General features: G+C 48.2%; 3 non-coding genes across 3 annotated transcripts; all 3 read left to right on the forward strand.

Annotated features, from left to right (window-relative positions):
* The first annotated feature begins 3255 nt into the window (after positions 1-3255).
* Trnas-gcu lies at positions 3256-3337 on the forward strand. Its single transcript has one exon. It is a non-coding gene; the product is annotated as a tRNA-Ser (tRNA).
* An 839-nt stretch (positions 3338-4176) lies between these two features.
* On the forward strand, positions 4177-4258 carry Trnas-gcu. Its single transcript has one exon. It is a non-coding gene; the product is annotated as a tRNA-Ser (tRNA).
* A 7013-nt stretch (positions 4259-11271) lies between these two features.
* Positions 11272-11353, forward strand: Trnas-gcu. The gene has a single exon. It is a non-coding gene; the product is annotated as a tRNA-Ser (tRNA).
* The last annotated feature ends 6273 nt before the right edge of the window (positions 11354-17626 follow it).

The following is a 17626-nucleotide window of genomic DNA, read 5'->3' on the forward strand; positions in this document are numbered from 1 at the left end:
TATTCTGCCGATGATTCTGGTGAGTCTCTTTCGGATGATGTCTTTGGGGATCTAACTGCGACGATCGCGCCTGACGCGAACGGCGAATTTCTCCGGGAGTTCCAGGTAGATGATGTTTTCGATTTTATTGCTCGCTCTCCGTCCAGTAAATCGCCGGGTCCAGACGGCCTGCCTAAAGAATTTTATCTCCGTTTTTGGCCTCTTTTGGGTGGCATTTTTACGCAGATTTTAAATGAGATTGTCAGAGGGATGGATGTGCCTGCCGATTTTAAAGTAGGGAAAATTGTTTTAATTCCGAAGTCCTCTGGTCGTTTATCTGCTGCCAATCTTCGTCCGCTCACATTGCTGAATTTTGACTATAAGACAGCTGCTAGAGCGCTCAATAGCCGGCTGTCTTCTCTGCTTCGGGGTGTGATTGGTGCACATCAATGTTGTTTTCATGATAGATCTATTCTGACACCAGTAGCCGAATATCGGGATGTTGTCTCGGTTGCGGCGGTTACAAACGTACATTGTGCCTTTGCCTTCCTTGATTTTTATAAGGCTTTTGATCACGTCAGTCATGTGTTTTTAGATCGTGTTTTAGGTACAATAGGTTTTAACGCTTCATCACGTGGTGTTCTTGGCAATTTGTACAGGGGAATAACAGCTCGGGTGTCAGTCAATGGGCAGCTGACGCCGCCCATTGCTATCCGCCGCGGAGTGCCTCAGGGTAGTCCGCTCTCTATGTCTTTATTCGTTTTGTCCCTGGAACCGCTGCTTCGGACTATTGCTCTCAAGCTTCAGGGTATGTCCCTCTCTGGTGGGAAGCTCTCGGTTAAGGCATATGCGGATGATGTCGTTGTTCTCCTCCGTCAACGAGATGATATCCCGTTGTTGAAAGGGGCAGTTGATGCATACTGTCGTGTCTCTGGAGCGCGTCTCAATCAGGGTAAATGTAAGTTCCTTGATATTCGAGGATTTCGCGATGCTGACGTCCCTTGGGCCACTTTTGTCGATCGCCATACGTCCTTGGGGATTATCATTGATCGGTGTCCTCTAAAAATGGCGGCTCTCAATTGGAAATCTGTCACCGAGAAGATACAGGGGGCTCTGATGGTCCATGAGCAGCGCTCTGCTACCATTTTGCAAAAAGTCAGAATTTTAGACACCTACGTCCTATGTAAAGCTTATTATGTTGCTCAGCTGTTCCCACTTCCCATGATGGTGGCGAAAAGGTTGCGCCAATTGTCTAGCAGGTTTATATGGAAGGGCCATCTATTCAAGTTACGTTACGAGGTAATGACGAAACCGCGTCTCTCCGGAGGCTTGGGCCTCTCTGACATTACTCGCAAGGCGTCTGCTTTGTACGTCCGCCGAACGACTCTAATTGTTACGCAAGAAGTGACTTCAATTACATCCAGGCTTTTTACTGTTGTGCGTCCGGCGAGCCTTGCTCCACCTGTCGATGTCGGACGCCTAAATTTTAAGTTGAAACACATTCGGGAATTTTACATTGCGGTGAGTTACCTCGGTGACGTCTTTTTGCGGCGACCGGTGCCAACGACCAAGAGCTTGTTTGCCCGCTGGGAGGGGCTGGCCAGTCCCAATCCAATAGAACTGGCGTCTCCATCCGTGTCCTGGAGGAACGTCTGGAAGAACGTTAGTCTGCCGATCCACTCTATGGCCGTGGCGTCCACGTGGTATAGGGTAATAAATAATTTGGTTCCCACCAACGTACGACTGCACCGTATTGGTCTTTCTGACACGGACACCTGTACTCGGTGTGGTCTCCTGGATACCCTTGAACATCGATTCACCTGCTGTGGGCACCTTGCTAATTGGCGTTGGCTCAGGAAACAACTTGCTTTTGTCACTAGGTCTGCTGAAGCCGCTTATACTATTGACATCATCGTCCGGCCCGATTCTTCCTTTTTTCCGCGGACGAAGCTCCATACCGTCATGTGGTTGATTGGCCATTTCGTACATTTTGTCAACAGTTGTCATGAAGAGGATGGACACCTAGCGTTTCGGCAGTACATGCTTACTGCTTACTGGCAGCGCTTGCGATTGCCAGGCCTCCGAGATGATTTTGCCAATATGCTTAGCCTGACATTTGAAAGAGAGGGTGTTGGCTAAGGTCACCTGTGTGAGCCATTTTCTTTTATACTGTTTCTGAATTTGCCGCCTTTATGTATGTTTCTTCTCTACACCAGGACTGAAGTTTTCGTTTTTTAACCTTTATTTCAGTAAGCAGTCTACATTATATAGTCATGTTTTAGGATTTTAATTTCAGTACTGTACTTCTTTTGAAGTGGCTGTGTGGTGGATATTCTTTAATATTAAAAAAAAAAAAAAAAAAAAAAAAAGTGGTTAAGGCGTTGGACTGCTAATCCAATGTGCTCTGCACGCGTGGGTTCGAATCCCTTCCTCGTCGATGAATTTTACGTGAAGCACGCGTTTGCGGTCACTCCTTCTCCGTGCGAAACGCCACTCAGTAGTAACAACGACGCGTGTACGTGGCAAATAGCGTGTGTATGAAATACGAGACAAAACTGCCCACCAGATGAAAGCGCACAACATTCCATAGCGTATGCCCTTCGAATTAAACATCATTTCGAGATCTACAAACCAATCAAATTTCGGCTGCAGCTAAGAGTATGTTGGTATTTGCGAACTACGAGCTCTAATTTATATTTAAGTGCATACCTGTCGCAGTCATTTTAACGTATCGAGCCTATAATAATCCATCTGTAGCACAACTGTCGCCTTCCGACAGTTTGTTTCAAGTGAGGCCGCCATCTACAGAAGCGATTTGGCAGGGCCTACTGGAGAGACTTGACTTTGCAGCCATCCGTCGCTAGTGGCCGACCAAACACCAAGCTCCATCGCAAACAGCAGGACAATCTTGGGCTAGGGGGAACGTCAAAACCTTGCAAGCAATATCAGTGTAGCGTATCGAGCTGTACGTTTCGTTGCAGTAAGTCTTGGAAAAGAATGCACAGCACCTTTCTCATTTGCATTAGACGACACTGCATGTCGATACAATGCACATTCCTGCAGTAAATAGGTGGGCCGGTGATTTTGCCCCGATCGGATATCGACGTGGACGGATGCTGTCATTAAACGATTCGCGAGTGGGAGCTTGGTCGGCTGCACTGCAGCTTGGCATTAGACGTTAACACCGGCCCAGTACGATGTTTTGAATGCGTTTTCGAATCGACAAATGTCTTCTTTCCGCAAGCACTAGCCCAAGACACAGCTGTTGTACCAGCAGACGAGGTGGCCGAGTGGTTAAGGCGTTGGAATGCTAATCCAATGTGCTCTGCACGCGTGGGTTCGAATCCCATCCTCGTCGATGAATTTTACGTGAAGCACGCGTTTGCGGTCACTCCTTCTCCGTGCGAAACGCCACTCAGTAGTAACAACGACGCGTGTACGTGGCAGATAGCGTGTGTATGAAATACGAGACAAAACTGCCCACCAGATGAAAGCGCACAACATTCCATAGCGTATGCCCTTCGAATTAAACATCATTTCGAGATCTACAAACCAATCAAATTTCGGCTGCAGCTAAGAGTATGTTGGTATTTGCGAACTACGAGCTCTAATTTATATTTAAGTGCATACCTGTCGCAGTCATTTTAACGTATCGAGCCTATAATAATCCATCTGTAGCACAACTGTCGCCTTCCGACAGTTTGTTTCAAGTGAGGCCGCCATCTACAGAAGCGATTTGGCAGGGCCTACTGGAGAGACTTGACTTTGCAGCCATCCGTCGCTAGTGGCCGACCAAACACCAAGCTCCATCGCAAACAGCAGGACAATCTTGGGCTAGGGGGAACGTCAAAACCTTGCAAGCAATATCAGTGTAGCGTATCGAGCTGTACGTTTCGTTGCAGTAAGTCTTGGAAAAGAATGCACAGCACCTTTCTCATTTGCATTAGACGACACTGCATGTCGATACAATGCTTATTCCTGCAGTAAATAGGTGGGCCGGTGATTTTGCCCCGATCGGATATCGACGTGGACGGATGCTGTCATTAAACGATTCGCGAGTGGGAGCTTGGTCGGCTGCACTGCAGCTTGGCATTAGACGTTAACACCGGCCCAGTACGATGTTTTGAATGCGTTTTCGAATCGACAAATGTCTTCTTTCCGCAAGCACTAGCCCAAGACACAGCTGTTGTACCAGCAGACGAGGTGGCCGAGTGGTTAAGGCGTTGGAATGCTAATCCAATGTGCTCTGCACGCGTGGGTTCGAATCCCATTCTCGTCGATGAATTTTACGTGAAGCACGCGTTTGCGGTCACTCCTTCTCCGTGCGAAACGCCACTCAGTAGTAACAACGACGCGTGTACGTGGCAGATAGCGTGTGTATGAAATACGAGACAAAACTGCCCACCAGATGAAAGCGCACAACATTCCATAGCGTATGCCCTTCGAATTAAACATCATTTCGAGATCTACAAACCAATCAAATTTCGGCTGCAGCTAAGAGTATGTTGGTATTTGCGAACTACGAGCTCTAATTTATATTTAAGTGCATACCTGTCGCAGTCATTTTAACGTATCGAGCCTATAATAATCCATCTGTAGCACAACTGTCGCCTTCCGACAGTTTGTTTCAAGTGAGGCCGCCATCTACAGAAGCGATTTGGCAGGGCCTACTGGAGAGACTTGACTTTGCAGCCATCCGTCGCTAGTGGCCGACCAAACACCAAGCTCCATCGCAAACAGCAGGACAATCTTGGGCTAGGGGGAACGTCAAAACCTTGCAAGCAATATCAGTGTAGCGTATCGAGCTGTACGTTTCGTTGCAGTAAGTCTTGGAAAAGAATGCACAGCACCTTTCTCATTTGCATTAGACGACACTGCATGTCGATACAATGCTTATTCCTGCAGTAAATAGGTGGGCCGGTGATTTTGCCCCGATCGGATATCGACGTGGACGGATGCTGTCATTAAACGATTCGCGAGTGGGAGCTTGGTCGGCTGCACTGCAGCTTGGCATTAGACGTTAACACCGGCCCAGTACGATGTTTTGAATGGGTTTTCGAATCGACAAATGTCTTCTTTCCGCAAGCACTAGCCCAAGACACAGCTGTTGTACCAGCAGACGAGGTGGCCGAGTGGCAGTTCCGCTTTAGACGCCGTGCAGTGTGGACGTGCCTAGTCTTCCGCTCCGCCGTAGCGTTACGTATAGTGGACTATCGTTTTTGTTTACGTGTTGTGTTGCAACTTCTGTGAGTGTTTCTCCGTCGTTGTTTCGTACCTTGTGTTTTTTTTCTGTCCTTATATCAGTGTTTTTTGTGTAGCGGTTTCGACCGCATATTTTGAAAATGTCGTCCCAGGTTATTCCTCGTCAGGCTACAGTTAGTTTTGCTTTTGACAAGTCAACCCGCCATGTGCAACCTAGTTCTCTTGAGATTCATGATTGGTTGGTAGATACCTTTGGTGTTCATTCGGATCAGGTGCACACTGCTTATTTTGATACCGAACTGTATGTTTTCTTTGTTAAGTTTATGGACCCACTTCAGGTTGATAAAATTCTTTCTAAATATGGTCATCAAGTTCTCTTTCGGCATCGGGATGATTCTGTAAGTACCGTGCTGCTTTCCAATGCTTCCATCACGTATACCAATGTTCGTGTTTACAACCTTCCACCGGAGGTGGATAATGTCTATCTTAAGGAGGGTCTACAGAAGTATGGTGATGTAAAGAGCATTCGCCTTGAACGCTGGTCAAGCCAACATCGCCTGCAATGTTACAGTGGTATTCGTTCAGTCGAAATGCACGTTAAGCAGAATATTCCATCTCACCTGCAGATCGGTGGATATCGTGTCCATGTAACATATAGTGGTCAGGTTGGCACCTGTTTTTTGTGCAATGAAAGTGGTCACGTGCGTACCGACTGTCCGCGGAGAGTTTTTGTTTTAAAAAATTCTCTCGAACAGCGTCGCAAGTTAACGGTCGCTGACCTCGTTGCAGGTGGTTCTGCTCTTGGTGTAGCACAGTCCAGTGGTAGTATCGCCCCGCCACAGGTTTTGCGCACCCCTGATACAGAATTTCCTCCTTTGCGTGCTAAATCTGCTGTTGTTCCGTCTGTCCCTCAGGTGGGTGTGCCACTTTTGAATAATAAGAGGCGTCGCCCACACGATGGAAATAGTACGGATGAGGATCTCCCTGAGATGCCCCAGTCCGAGCGACCGGCATCCTCCGAGCCACTGTGTACTGTAGCTGCTCCCTGCCCTCCTGAGGTAGCGGTTCCGGTGGCGGCTGCTGGCGCCCCTCCGGCCTCCGACGCAGCTTCTCTCGAGTCGGGTCGTCGGTCGGGCCTGTTGGCGCCGTCTTCCGAACCGACTTCGATGTCACAACAAGTGGAGCCGCGACAACTTCCTGCTTCGCTGCCCCATACCTCTGCCAGCGGAGCTGCTCCGCTTCTTTCCAACTCTGCGGCCTCCGACCTTCCTGCTCACGTTTCGCCTCCGTGCAGTCCATGTTTGCCGGAAGCTAGTGCAGGTGTTGACCATTCCGTTTTGTCGGATGTTTCCCCCGCGACCCCGGATCCCGCATGTGGACCGGCGCGGGTGGTGTCGGATACAGAACTTGACCCTCCTACGTCACCGGCGGCTGAAGTTTCCTTGCCCGTCAGCCGACGCAAGTTACGCGTTCAGCCGAACGTTAATGCTGTTCGTAAAAAACCGAAACGTAAGGGATCCGCGGAACGGGGTAGCAGTCCCCCTCCCTCGGATGCCTGCGTCACCCCTGCTATGGACTGTGACGCTGGTGCGTCGGTGTAGGTGATTTGTTTTCTCGCTTTTCTCTCTATGGTTCAAGCATACACCTTTCTTACCTTAAATGTTAACCGTATTGAGTCCGACGTTCGCATTGCCTCTTTGCGGCAGTTTATTTACGACGCCTGTGCGGACGTAGTGTTTTTGCAGGAAGTGTTGTTTTCTGATCTCTCTCTACCTGGATTTCAAACTGTTTTTAATGTCGCGCCGGAATATTCAACAGGAACTGCTCTTTTCTTTCGAGAGGGCATTCCTATTACTGACATTGAATTCCTTGACTCTGGCCGTGGGATTGGTTGTCGTCTTTTTGATCTCCGCCTCGTTGTTTTGTATGCCCCCTCTGGTTCGGGTCACACTGTGGCTCGATCGCGCTTTTATAAAGAAGAGCTTATTTATCTTTTGCGCCAGAGTCCTCGGAGTCTCCTGCTCGGAGGCGATTTTAATTGTGTTTTACGCCCTGCAGACCAGTCCCCCAATTTTAATTATTGCCGTGATTTACATGACTTAGTTCGTACGATGCATCTGCGTGATGTTTGGGAACACAAATATCCAACCCTGGTGAAATATACGTTTTTTACCGCGTCCTCATGCAGTAGACTCGACAGATTCTATTTATCTGATTTTTTATGTGATAAAATTCTTTCTGTCGATGTTATTCCTACTAGTTTTTCTGACCATTGTGCTTTTACTGCAACTGTAAATCTTAGTCGCCAACCTGCAAAACTTTATCGTTCCCAGTGGATGTTAAATGTTTCCCACCTTGCCGACAGTGCTATGGATGATGTTATAAGTGGCGTGTGGGAGCGATGTCTTCGCTCTGTCCCGCGATACCCCTCCTTGCTGGTTTGGTGGACTGCGTTTGCCAAGCCCAAGATTCGTCAGACTTTGATTTTCTACTGTGCTGCTAGGACGCGTGATTTTAAGAACACGTATGAATATTACTACTCTGTCCTGCGTGAACTATATGACGCGGCGGGTACCTCTCCACTGCGGATCCATGATGTTCGTCGTATTAAAGCCAAGCTCTTGAGCCTTAAACGACGACAGATGGATGGTCTGCGAGTTAAGTCGAAACCTCACTCTCTTGTTGAAGGTGAACTGACATCCTTGTACCACCTGCTACGGCATCAGACTCGTCGTCGTCGCTCCTTCATCTCTTCTCTTACGGTGGATGATGGGCGACAGCTTAGTGCACAGGAGGAAATGGTTCGTGCTCTTCATCAGTATTACACTAGTCTCTATTCTGCCGATGATTCTGGTGAGTCTCTTTCGGATGATGTCTTTGGGGATCTAACTGCGACGATCGCGCCTGACGCGAACGGCGAATTTCTCCGGGAGTTCCAGGTAGATGATGTTTTCGATTTTATTGCTCGCTCTCCGTCCAGTAAATCGCCGGGTCCAGACGGCCTGCCTAAAGAATTTTATCTCCGTTTTTGGCCTCTTTTGGGTGGCATTTTTACGCAGATTTTAAATGAGATTGTCAGAGGGATGGATGTGCCTGCCGATTTTAAAGTAGGGAAAATTGTTTTAATTCCGAAGTCCTCTGGTCGTTTATCTGCTGCCAATCTTCGTCCGCTCACATTGCTGAATTTTGACTATAAGACAGCTGCTAGAGCGCTCAATAGCCGGCTGTCTTCTCTGCTTCGGGGTGTGATTGGTGCACATCAATGTTGTTTTCATGATAGATCTATTCTGACACCAGTAGCCGAATATCGGGATGTTGTCTCGGTTGCGGCGGTTACAAACGTACATTGTGCCTTTGCCTTCCTTGATTTTTATAAGGCTTTTGATCACGTCAGTCATGTGTTTTTAGATCGTGTTTTAGGTACAATAGGTTTTAACGCTTCATCACGTGGTGTTCTTGGCAATTTGTACAGGGGAATAACAGCTCGGGTGTCAGTCAATGGGCAGCTGACGCCGCCCATTGCTATCCGCCGCGGAGTGCCTCAGGGTAGTCCGCTCTCTATGTCTTTATTCGTTTTGTCCCTGGAACCGCTGCTTCGGACTATTGCTCTCAAGCTTCAGGGTATGTCCCTCTCTGGTGGGAAGCTCTCGGTTAAGGCATATGCGGATGATGTCGTTGTTCTCCTCCGTCAACGAGATGATATCCCGTTGTTGAAAGGGGCAGTTGATGCATACTGTCGTGTCTCTGGAGCGCGTCTCAATCAGGGTAAATGTAAGTTCCTTGATATTCGAGGATTTCGCGATGCTGACGTCCCTTGGGCCACTTTTGTCGATCGCCATACGTCCTTGGGGATTATCATTGATCGGTGTCCTCTAAAAATGGCGGCTCTCAATTGGAAATCTGTCACCGAGAAGATACAGGGGGCTCTGATGGTCCATGAGCAGCGCTCTGCTACCATTTTGCAAAAAGTCAGAATTTTAGACACCTACGTCCTATGTAAAGCTTATTATGTTGCTCAGCTGTTCCCACTTCCCATGATGGTGGCGAAAAGGTTGCGCCAATTGTCTAGCAGGTTTATATGGAAGGGCCATCTATTCAAGTTACGTTACGAGGTAATGACGAAACCGCGTCTCTCCGGAGGCTTGGGCCTCTCTGACATTACTCGCAAGGCGTCTGCTTTGTACGTCCGCCGAACGACTCTAATTGTTACGCAAGAAGTGACTTCAATTACATCCAGGCTTTTTACTGTTGTGCGTCCGGCGAGCCTTGCTCCACCTGTCGATGTCGGACGCCTAAATTTTAAGTTGAAACACATTCGGGAATTTTACATTGCGGTGAGTTACCTCGGTGACGTCTTTTTGCGGCGACCGGTGCCAACGACCAAGAGCTTGTTTGCCCGCTGGGAGGGGCTGGCCAGTCCCAATCCAATAGAACTGGCGTCTCCATCCGTGTCCTGGAGGAACGTCTGGAAGAACGTTAGTCTGCCGATCCACTCTATGGCCGTGGCGTCCACGTGGTATAGGGTAATAAATAATTTGGTTCCCACCAACGTACGACTGCACCGTATTGGTCTTTCTGACACGGACACCTGTACTCGGTGTGGTCTCCTGGATACCCTTGAACATCGATTCACCTGCTGTGGGCACCTTGCTAATTGGCGTTGGCTCAGGAAACAACTTGCTTTTGTCACTAGGTCTGCTGAAGCCGCTTATACTATTGACATCATCGTCCGGCCCGATTCTTCCTTTTTTCCGCGGACGAAGCTCCATACCGTCATGTGGTTGATTGGCCATTTCGTACATTTTGTCAACAGTTGTCATGAAGAGGATGGACACCTAGCGTTTCGGCAGTACATGCTTACTGCTTACTGGCAGCGCTTGCGATTGCCAGGCCTCCGAGATGATTTTGCCAATATGCTTAGCCTGACATTTGAAAGAGAGGGTGTTGGCTAAGGTCACCTGTGTGAGCCATTTTCTTTTATACTGTTTCTGAATTTGCCGCCTTTATGTATGTTTCTTCTCTACACCAGGACTGAAGTTTTCGTTTTTTAACCTTTATTTCAGTAAGCAGTCTACATTATATAGTCATGTTTTAGGATTTTAATTTCAGTACTGTACTTCTTTTGAAGTGGCTGTGTGGTGGATATTCTTTAATATTAAAAAAAAAAAAAAAAAAAAAAAAAAGTGGTTAAGGCGTTGGACTGCTAATCCAATGTGCTCTGCACGCGTGGGTTCGAATCCCATCCTCGTCGATGAATTTTACGTGAAGCACGCGTTTGCGGTCACTCCTTCTCCGTGCGAAACGCCACTCAGTAGTAACAACGACGCGTGTACGTGGCAGATAGCGTGTGTATGAAATACGAGACAAAACTGCCCACCAGATGAAAGCGCACAACATTCCATAGCGTATGCCCTTCGAATTAAACATCATTTCGAGATCTACAAACCAATCAAATTTCGGCTGCAGCTAAGAGTATGTTGGTATTTGCGAACTACGAGCTCTAATTTATATTTAAGTGCATACCTGTCGCAGTCATTTTAACGTATCGAGCCTATAATAATCCATCTGTAGCACAACTGTCGCCTTCCGACAGTTTGTTTCAAGTGAGGCCGCCATCTACAGAAGCGATTTGGCAGGGCCTACTGGAGAGACTTGACTTTGCAGCCATCCGTCGCTAGTGGCCGACCAAACACCAAGCTCCATCGCAAACAGCAGGACAATCTTGGGCTAGGGGGAACGTCAAAACCTTGCAAGCAATATCAGTGTAGCGTATCGAGCTGTACGTTTCGTTGCAGTAAGTCTTGGAAAAGAATGCACAGCACCTTTCTCATTTGCATTAGACGACACTGCATGTCGATACAATGCTTATTCCTGCAGTAAATAGGTGGGCCGGTGATTTTGCCCCGATCGGATATCGACGTGGACGGATGCTGTCATTAAACGATTCGCGAGTGGGAGCTTGGTCGGCTGCACTGCAGCTTGGCATTAGACGTTAACACCGGCCCAGTACGATGTTTTGAATGCGTTTTCGAATCGACAAATGTCTTCTTTCCGCAAGCACTAGCCCAAGACACAGCTGTTGTACCAGCAGACGAGGTGGCCGAGTGGTTAAGGCGTTGGAATGCTAATCCAATGTGCTCTGCACGCGTGGGTTCGAATCCCATCCTCGTCGATGAATTTTACGTGAAGCACGCGTTTGCGGTCACTCCTTCTCCGTGCGAAACGCCACTCAGTAGTAACAACGACGCGTGTACGTGGCAGATAGCGTGTGTATGAAATACGAGACAAAACTGCCCACCAGATGAAAGCGCACAACATTCCATAGCGTATGCCCTTCGAATTAAACATCATTTCGAGATCTACAAACCAATCAAATTTCGGCTGCAGCTAAGAGTATGTTGGTATTTGCGAACTACGAGCTCTAATTTATATTTAAGTGCATACCTGTCGCAGTCATTTTAACGTATCGAGCCTATAATAATCCATCTGTAGCACAACTGTCGCCTTCCGACAGTTTGTTTCAAGTGAGGCCGCCATCTACAGAAGCGATTTGGCAGGGCCTACTGGAGAGACTTGACTTTGCAGCCATCCGTCGCTAGTGGCCGACCAAACACCAAGCTCCATCGCAAACAGCAGGACAATCTTGGGCTAGGGGGAACGTCAAAACCTTGCAAGCAATATCAGTGTAGCGTATCGAGCTGTACGTTTCGTTGCAGTAAGTCTTGGAAAAGAATGCACAGCACCTTTCTCATTTGCATTAGACGACACTGCATGTCGATACAATGCTTATTCCTGCAGTAAATAGGTGGGCCGGTGATTTTGCCCCGATCGGATATCGACGTGGACGGATGCTGTCATTAAACGATTCGCGAGTGGGAGCTTGGTCGGCTGCACTGCAGCTTGGCATTAGACGTTAACACCGGCCCAGTACGATGTTTTGAATGGGTTTTCGAATCGACAAATGTCTTCTTTCCGCAAGCACTAGCCCAAGACACAGCTGTTGTACCAGCAGACGAGGTGGCCGAGTGGCAGTTCCGCTTTAGACGCTGTGCAGTGTGGACGTGCCTAGTCTTCCGCTCCGCCGTAGCGTTACGTATAGTGGACTATCGTTTTTGTTTACGTGTTGTGTTGCAACTTCTGTGAGTGTTTCTCCGTCGTTGTTTCGTACCTTGTGTTTTTTTTCTGTCCTTATATCAGTGTTTTTTGTGTAGCGGTTTCGACCGCATATTTTGAAAATGTCGTCCCAGGTTATTCCTCGTCAGGCTACAGTTAGTTTTGCTTTTGACAAGTCAACCCGCCATGTGCAACCTAGTTCTCTTGAGATTCATGATTGGTTGGTAGATACCTTTGGTGTTCATTCGGATCAGGTGCACACTGCTTATTTTGATACCGAACTGTATGTTTTCTTTGTTAAGTTTATGGACCCACTTCAGGTTGATAAAATTCTTTCTAAATATGGTCATCAAGTTCTCTTTCGGCATCGGGATGATTCTGTAAGTACCGTGCTGCTTTCCAATGCTTCCATCACGTATACCAATGTTCGTGTTTACAACCTTCCACCGGAGGTGGATAATGTCTATCTTAAGGAGGGTCTACAGAAGTATGGTGATGTAAAGAGCATTCGCCTTGAACGCTGGTCAAGCCAACATCGCCTGCAATGTTACAGTGGTATTCGTTCAGTCGAAATGCACGTTAAGCAGAATATTCCATCTCACCTGCAGATCGGTGGATATCGTGTCCATGTAACATATAGTGGTCAGGTTGGCACCTGTTTTTTGTGCAATGAAAGTGGTCACGTGCGTACCGACTGTCCGCGGAGAGTTTTTGTTTTAAAAAATTCTCTCGAACAGCGTCGCAAGTTAACGGTCGCTGACCTCGTTGCAGGTGGTTCTGCTCTTGGTGTAGCACAGTCCAGTGGTAGTAGCGCCCCGCCACAGGTTTTGCGCACCCCTGATACAGAATTTCCTCCTTTGCGTGCTAAATCTGCTGTTGTTCCGTCTGTCCCTCAGGTGGGTGTGCCACTTTTGAATAATAAGAGGCGTCGCCCACACGATGGAAATAGTACGGATGAGGATCTCCCTGAGATGCCCCAGTCCGAGCGACCGGCATCCTCCGAGCCACTGTGTACTGTAGCTGCTCCCTGCCCTCCTGAGGTAGCGGTTCCGGTGGCGGCTGCTGGCGCCCCTCCGGCCTCCGACGCAGCTTCTCTCGAGTCGGGTCGTCGGTCGGGCCTGTTGGCGCCGTCTTCCGAACCGACTTCGATGTCACAACAAGTGGAGCCGCGACAACTTCCTGCTTCGCTGCCCCATACCTCTGCCAGCGGAGCTGCTCCGCTTCTTTCCAACTCTGCGGCCTCCGACCTTCCTGCTCACGTTTCGCCTCCGTGCAGTCCATGTTTGCCGGAAGCTAGTGCAGGTGTTGACCATTCCGTTTTGTCGGATGTTTCCCCCGCGACCCCGGATCCCGCATGTGGACCGGCGCGGGTGGTGTCGGATACAGAACTTGACCCTCCTACGTCACCGGCGGCTGAAGTTTCCTTGCCCGTCAGCCGACGCAAGTTACGCGTTCAGCCGAACGTTAATGCTGTTCGTAAAAAACCGAAACGTAAGGGATCCGCGGAACGGGGTAGCAGTCCCTCTCCCTCGGATGCCTGCGTCACCCCTGCTATGGACTGTGACGCTGGTGCGTCGGTGTAGGTGATTTGTTTTCTCGCTTTTCTCTCTATGGTTCAAGCATACACCTTTCTTACCTTAAATGTTAACCGTATTGAGTCCGACGTTCGCATTGCCTCTTTGCGGCAGTTTATTTACGACGCCTGTGCGGACGTAGTGTTTTTGCAGGAAGTGTTGTTTTCTGATCTCTCTCTACCTGGATTTCAAACTGTTTTTAATGTCGCGCCGGAATATTCAACAGGAACTGCTCTTTTCTTTCGAGAGGGCATTCCTATTACTGACATAGAATTCCTTGACTCTGGCCGTGGGATTGGTTGTCGTCTTTTTGATCTCCGCCTCGTTGTTTTGTATGCCCCCTCTGGTTCGGGTCACACTGTGGCTCGATCGCGCTTTTATAAAGAAGAGCTTATTTATCTTTTGCGCCAGAGTCCTCGGAGTCTCCTGCTCGGAGGCGATTTTAATTGTGTTTTACGCCCTGCAGACCAGTCCCCCAATTTTAATTATTGCCGTGATTTACATGACTTAGTTCGTACGATGCATCTGCGTGATGTTTGGGAACACAAATATCCAACCCTGGTGAAATATACGTTTTTTACCGCGTCCTCATGCAGTAGACTCGACAGATTCTATTTATCTGATTTTTTATGTGATAAAATTCTTTCTGTCGATGTTATTCCTACTAGTTTTTCTGACCATTGTGCTTTTACTGCAACTGTAAATCTTAGTCGCCAACCTGCAAAACTTTATCGTTCCCAGTGGATGTTAAATGTTTCCCACCTTGCCGACAGTGCTATGGATGATGTTATAAGTGGCGTGTGGGAGCGATGTCTTCGCTCTGTCCCGCGATACCCCTCCTTGCTGGTTTGGTGGACTGCGTTTGCCAAGCCCAAGATTCGTCAGACTTTGATTTTCTACTGTGCTGCTAGGACGCGTGATTTTAAGAACACGTATGAATATTACTACTCTGTCCTGCGTGAACTATATGACGCGGCGGGTACCTCTCCACTGCGGATCCATGATGTTCGTCGTATTAAAGCCAAGCTCTTGAGCCTTAAACGACGACAGATGGATGGTCTGCGAGTTAAGTCGAAACCTCACTCTCTTGTTGAAGGTGAACTGACATCCTTGTACCACCTGCTACGGCATCAGACTCGTCGTCGTCGCTCCTTCATCTCTTCTCTTACGGTGGATGATGGGCGACAGCTTAGTGCACAGGAGGAAATGGTTCGTGCTCTTCATCAGTATTACACTAGTCTCTATTCTGCCGATGATTCTGGTGAGTCTCTTTCGGATGATGTCTTTGGGGATCTAACTGCGACGATCGCGCCTGACGCGAACGGCGAATTTCTCCGGGAGTTCCAGGTAGATGATGTTTTCGATTTTATTGCTCGCTCTCCGTCCAGTAAATCGCCGGGTCCAGACGGCCTGCCTAAAGAATTTTATCTCCGTTTTTGGCCTCTTTTGGGTGGCATTTTTACGCAGATTTTAAATGAGATTGTCAGAGGGATGGATGTGCCTGCCGATTTTAAAGTAGGGAAAATTGTTTTAATTCCGAAGTCCTCTGGTCGTTTATCTGCTGCCAATCTTCGTCCGCTCACATTGCTGAATTTTGACTATAAGACAGCTGCTAGAGCGCTCAATAGCCGGCTGTCTTCTCTGCTTCGGGGTGTGATTGGTGCACATCAATGTTGTTTTCATGATAGATCTATTCTGACACCAGTAGCCGAATATCGGGATGTTGTCTCGGTTGCGGCGGTTACAAACGTACATTGTGCCTTTGCCTTCCTTGATTTTTATAAGGCTTTTGATCACGTCAGTCATGTGTTTTTAGATCGTGTTTTAGGTACAATAGGTTTTAACGCTTCATCACGTGGTGTTCTTGGCAATTTGTACAGGGGAATAACAGCTCGGGTGTCAGTCAATGGGCAGCTGACGCCGCCCATTGCTATCCGCCGCGGAGTGCCTCAGGGTAGTCCGCTCTCTATGTCTTTATTCGTTTTGTCCCTGGAACCGCTGCTTCGGACTATTGCTCTCAAGCTTCAGGGTATGTCCCTCTCTGGTGGGAAGCTCTCGGTTAAGGCATATGCGGATGATGTCGTTGTTCTCCTCCGTCAACGAGATGATATCCCGTTGTTGAAAGGGGCAGTTGATGCATACTGTCGTGTCTCTGGAGCGCGTCTCAATCAGGGTAAATGTAAGTTCCTTGATATTCGAGGATTTCGCGATGCTGACGTCCCTTGGGCCACTTTTGTCGATCGCCATACGTCCTTGGGGATTATCATTGATCGGTGTCCTCTAAAAATGGCGGCTCTCAATTGGAAATCTGTCACCGAGAAGATACAGGGGGCTCTGATGGTCCATGAGCAGCGCTCTGCTACCATTTTGCAAAAAGTCAGAATTTTAGACACCTACGTCCTATGTAAAGCTTATTATGTTGCTCAGCTGTTCCCACTTCCCATGATGGTGGCGAAAAGGTTGCGCCAATTGTCTAGCAGGTTTATATGGAAGGGCCATCTATTCAAGTTACGTTACGAGGTAATGACGAAACCGCGTCTCTCCGGAGGCTTGGGCCTCTCTGACATTACTCGCAAGGCGTCTGCTTTGTACGTCCGCCGAACGACTCTAATTGTTACGCAAGAAGTGACTTCAATTACATCCAGGCTTTTTACTGTTGTGCGTCCGGCGAGCCTTGCTCCACCTGTCGATGTCGGACGCCTAAATTTTAAGTTGAAACACATTCGGGAATTTTACATTGCGGTGAGTTACCTCGGTGACGTCTTTTTGCGGCGACCGGTGCCAACGACCAAGAGCTTGTTTGCCCGCTGGGAGGGGCTGGCCAGTCCCAATCCAATAGAACTGGCGTCTCCATCCGTGTCCTGGAGGAACGTCTGGAAGAACGTTAGTCTGCCGATCCACTCTATGGCCGTGGCGTCCACGTGGTATAGGGTAATAAATAATTTGGTTCCCACCAACGTACGACTGCACCGTATTGGTCTTTCTGACACGGACACCTGTACTCGGTGTGGTCTCCTGGATACCCTTGAACATCGATTCACCTGCTGTGGGCACCTTGCTAATTGGCGTTGGCTCAGGAAACAACTTGCTTTTGTCACTAGGTCTGCTGAAGCCGCTTATACTATTGACATCATCGTCCGGCCCGATTCTTCCTTTTTTCCGCGGACGAAGCTCCATACCGTCATGTGGTTGATTGGCCATTTCGTACATTTTGTCAACAGTTGTCATGAGGAGGATGGACACCTAGCGTTTCGGCAGTACATGCTTACTGCTTACTGGCAGCGCTTGCGATTGCCAGGCCTCCGAGATGATTTTGCCAATATGCTTAGCCTGACATTTGAAAGAGAGGGTGTTGGCTAAGGTCACCTGTGTGAGCCATTTTCTTTTATACTGTTTCTGAATTTGCCGCCTTTATGTATGTTTCTTCTCTACACCAGGACTGAAGTTTTCGTTTTTTAACCTTTATTTCAGTAAGCAGTCTACATTATATAGTCATGTTTTAGGATTTTAATTTCAGTACTGTACTTCTTTTGAAGTGGCTGTGTGGTGGATATTCTTTAATATTAAAAAAAAAAAAAAAAAAAAAAAAAGTGGTTAAGGCGTTGGACTGCTAATCCAATGTGCTCTGCACGCGTGGGTTCGAATCCCATCCTCGTCGATGAATTTTACGTGAAGCACGCGTTTGCGGTCACTCCTTCTCCGTGCGAAACGCCACTCAGTAGTAACAACGACGCGTGTACGTGGCAGATAGCGTGTGT

The sequence above is a fragment of the Schistocerca piceifrons genome, unplaced genomic scaffold (genome assembly GCF_021461385.2).
Source record: "Schistocerca piceifrons isolate TAMUIC-IGC-003096 unplaced genomic scaffold, iqSchPice1.1 HiC_scaffold_478, whole genome shotgun sequence".
Taxonomy (NCBI): Eukaryota; Metazoa; Arthropoda; class Insecta; order Orthoptera; family Acrididae; genus Schistocerca; species Schistocerca piceifrons.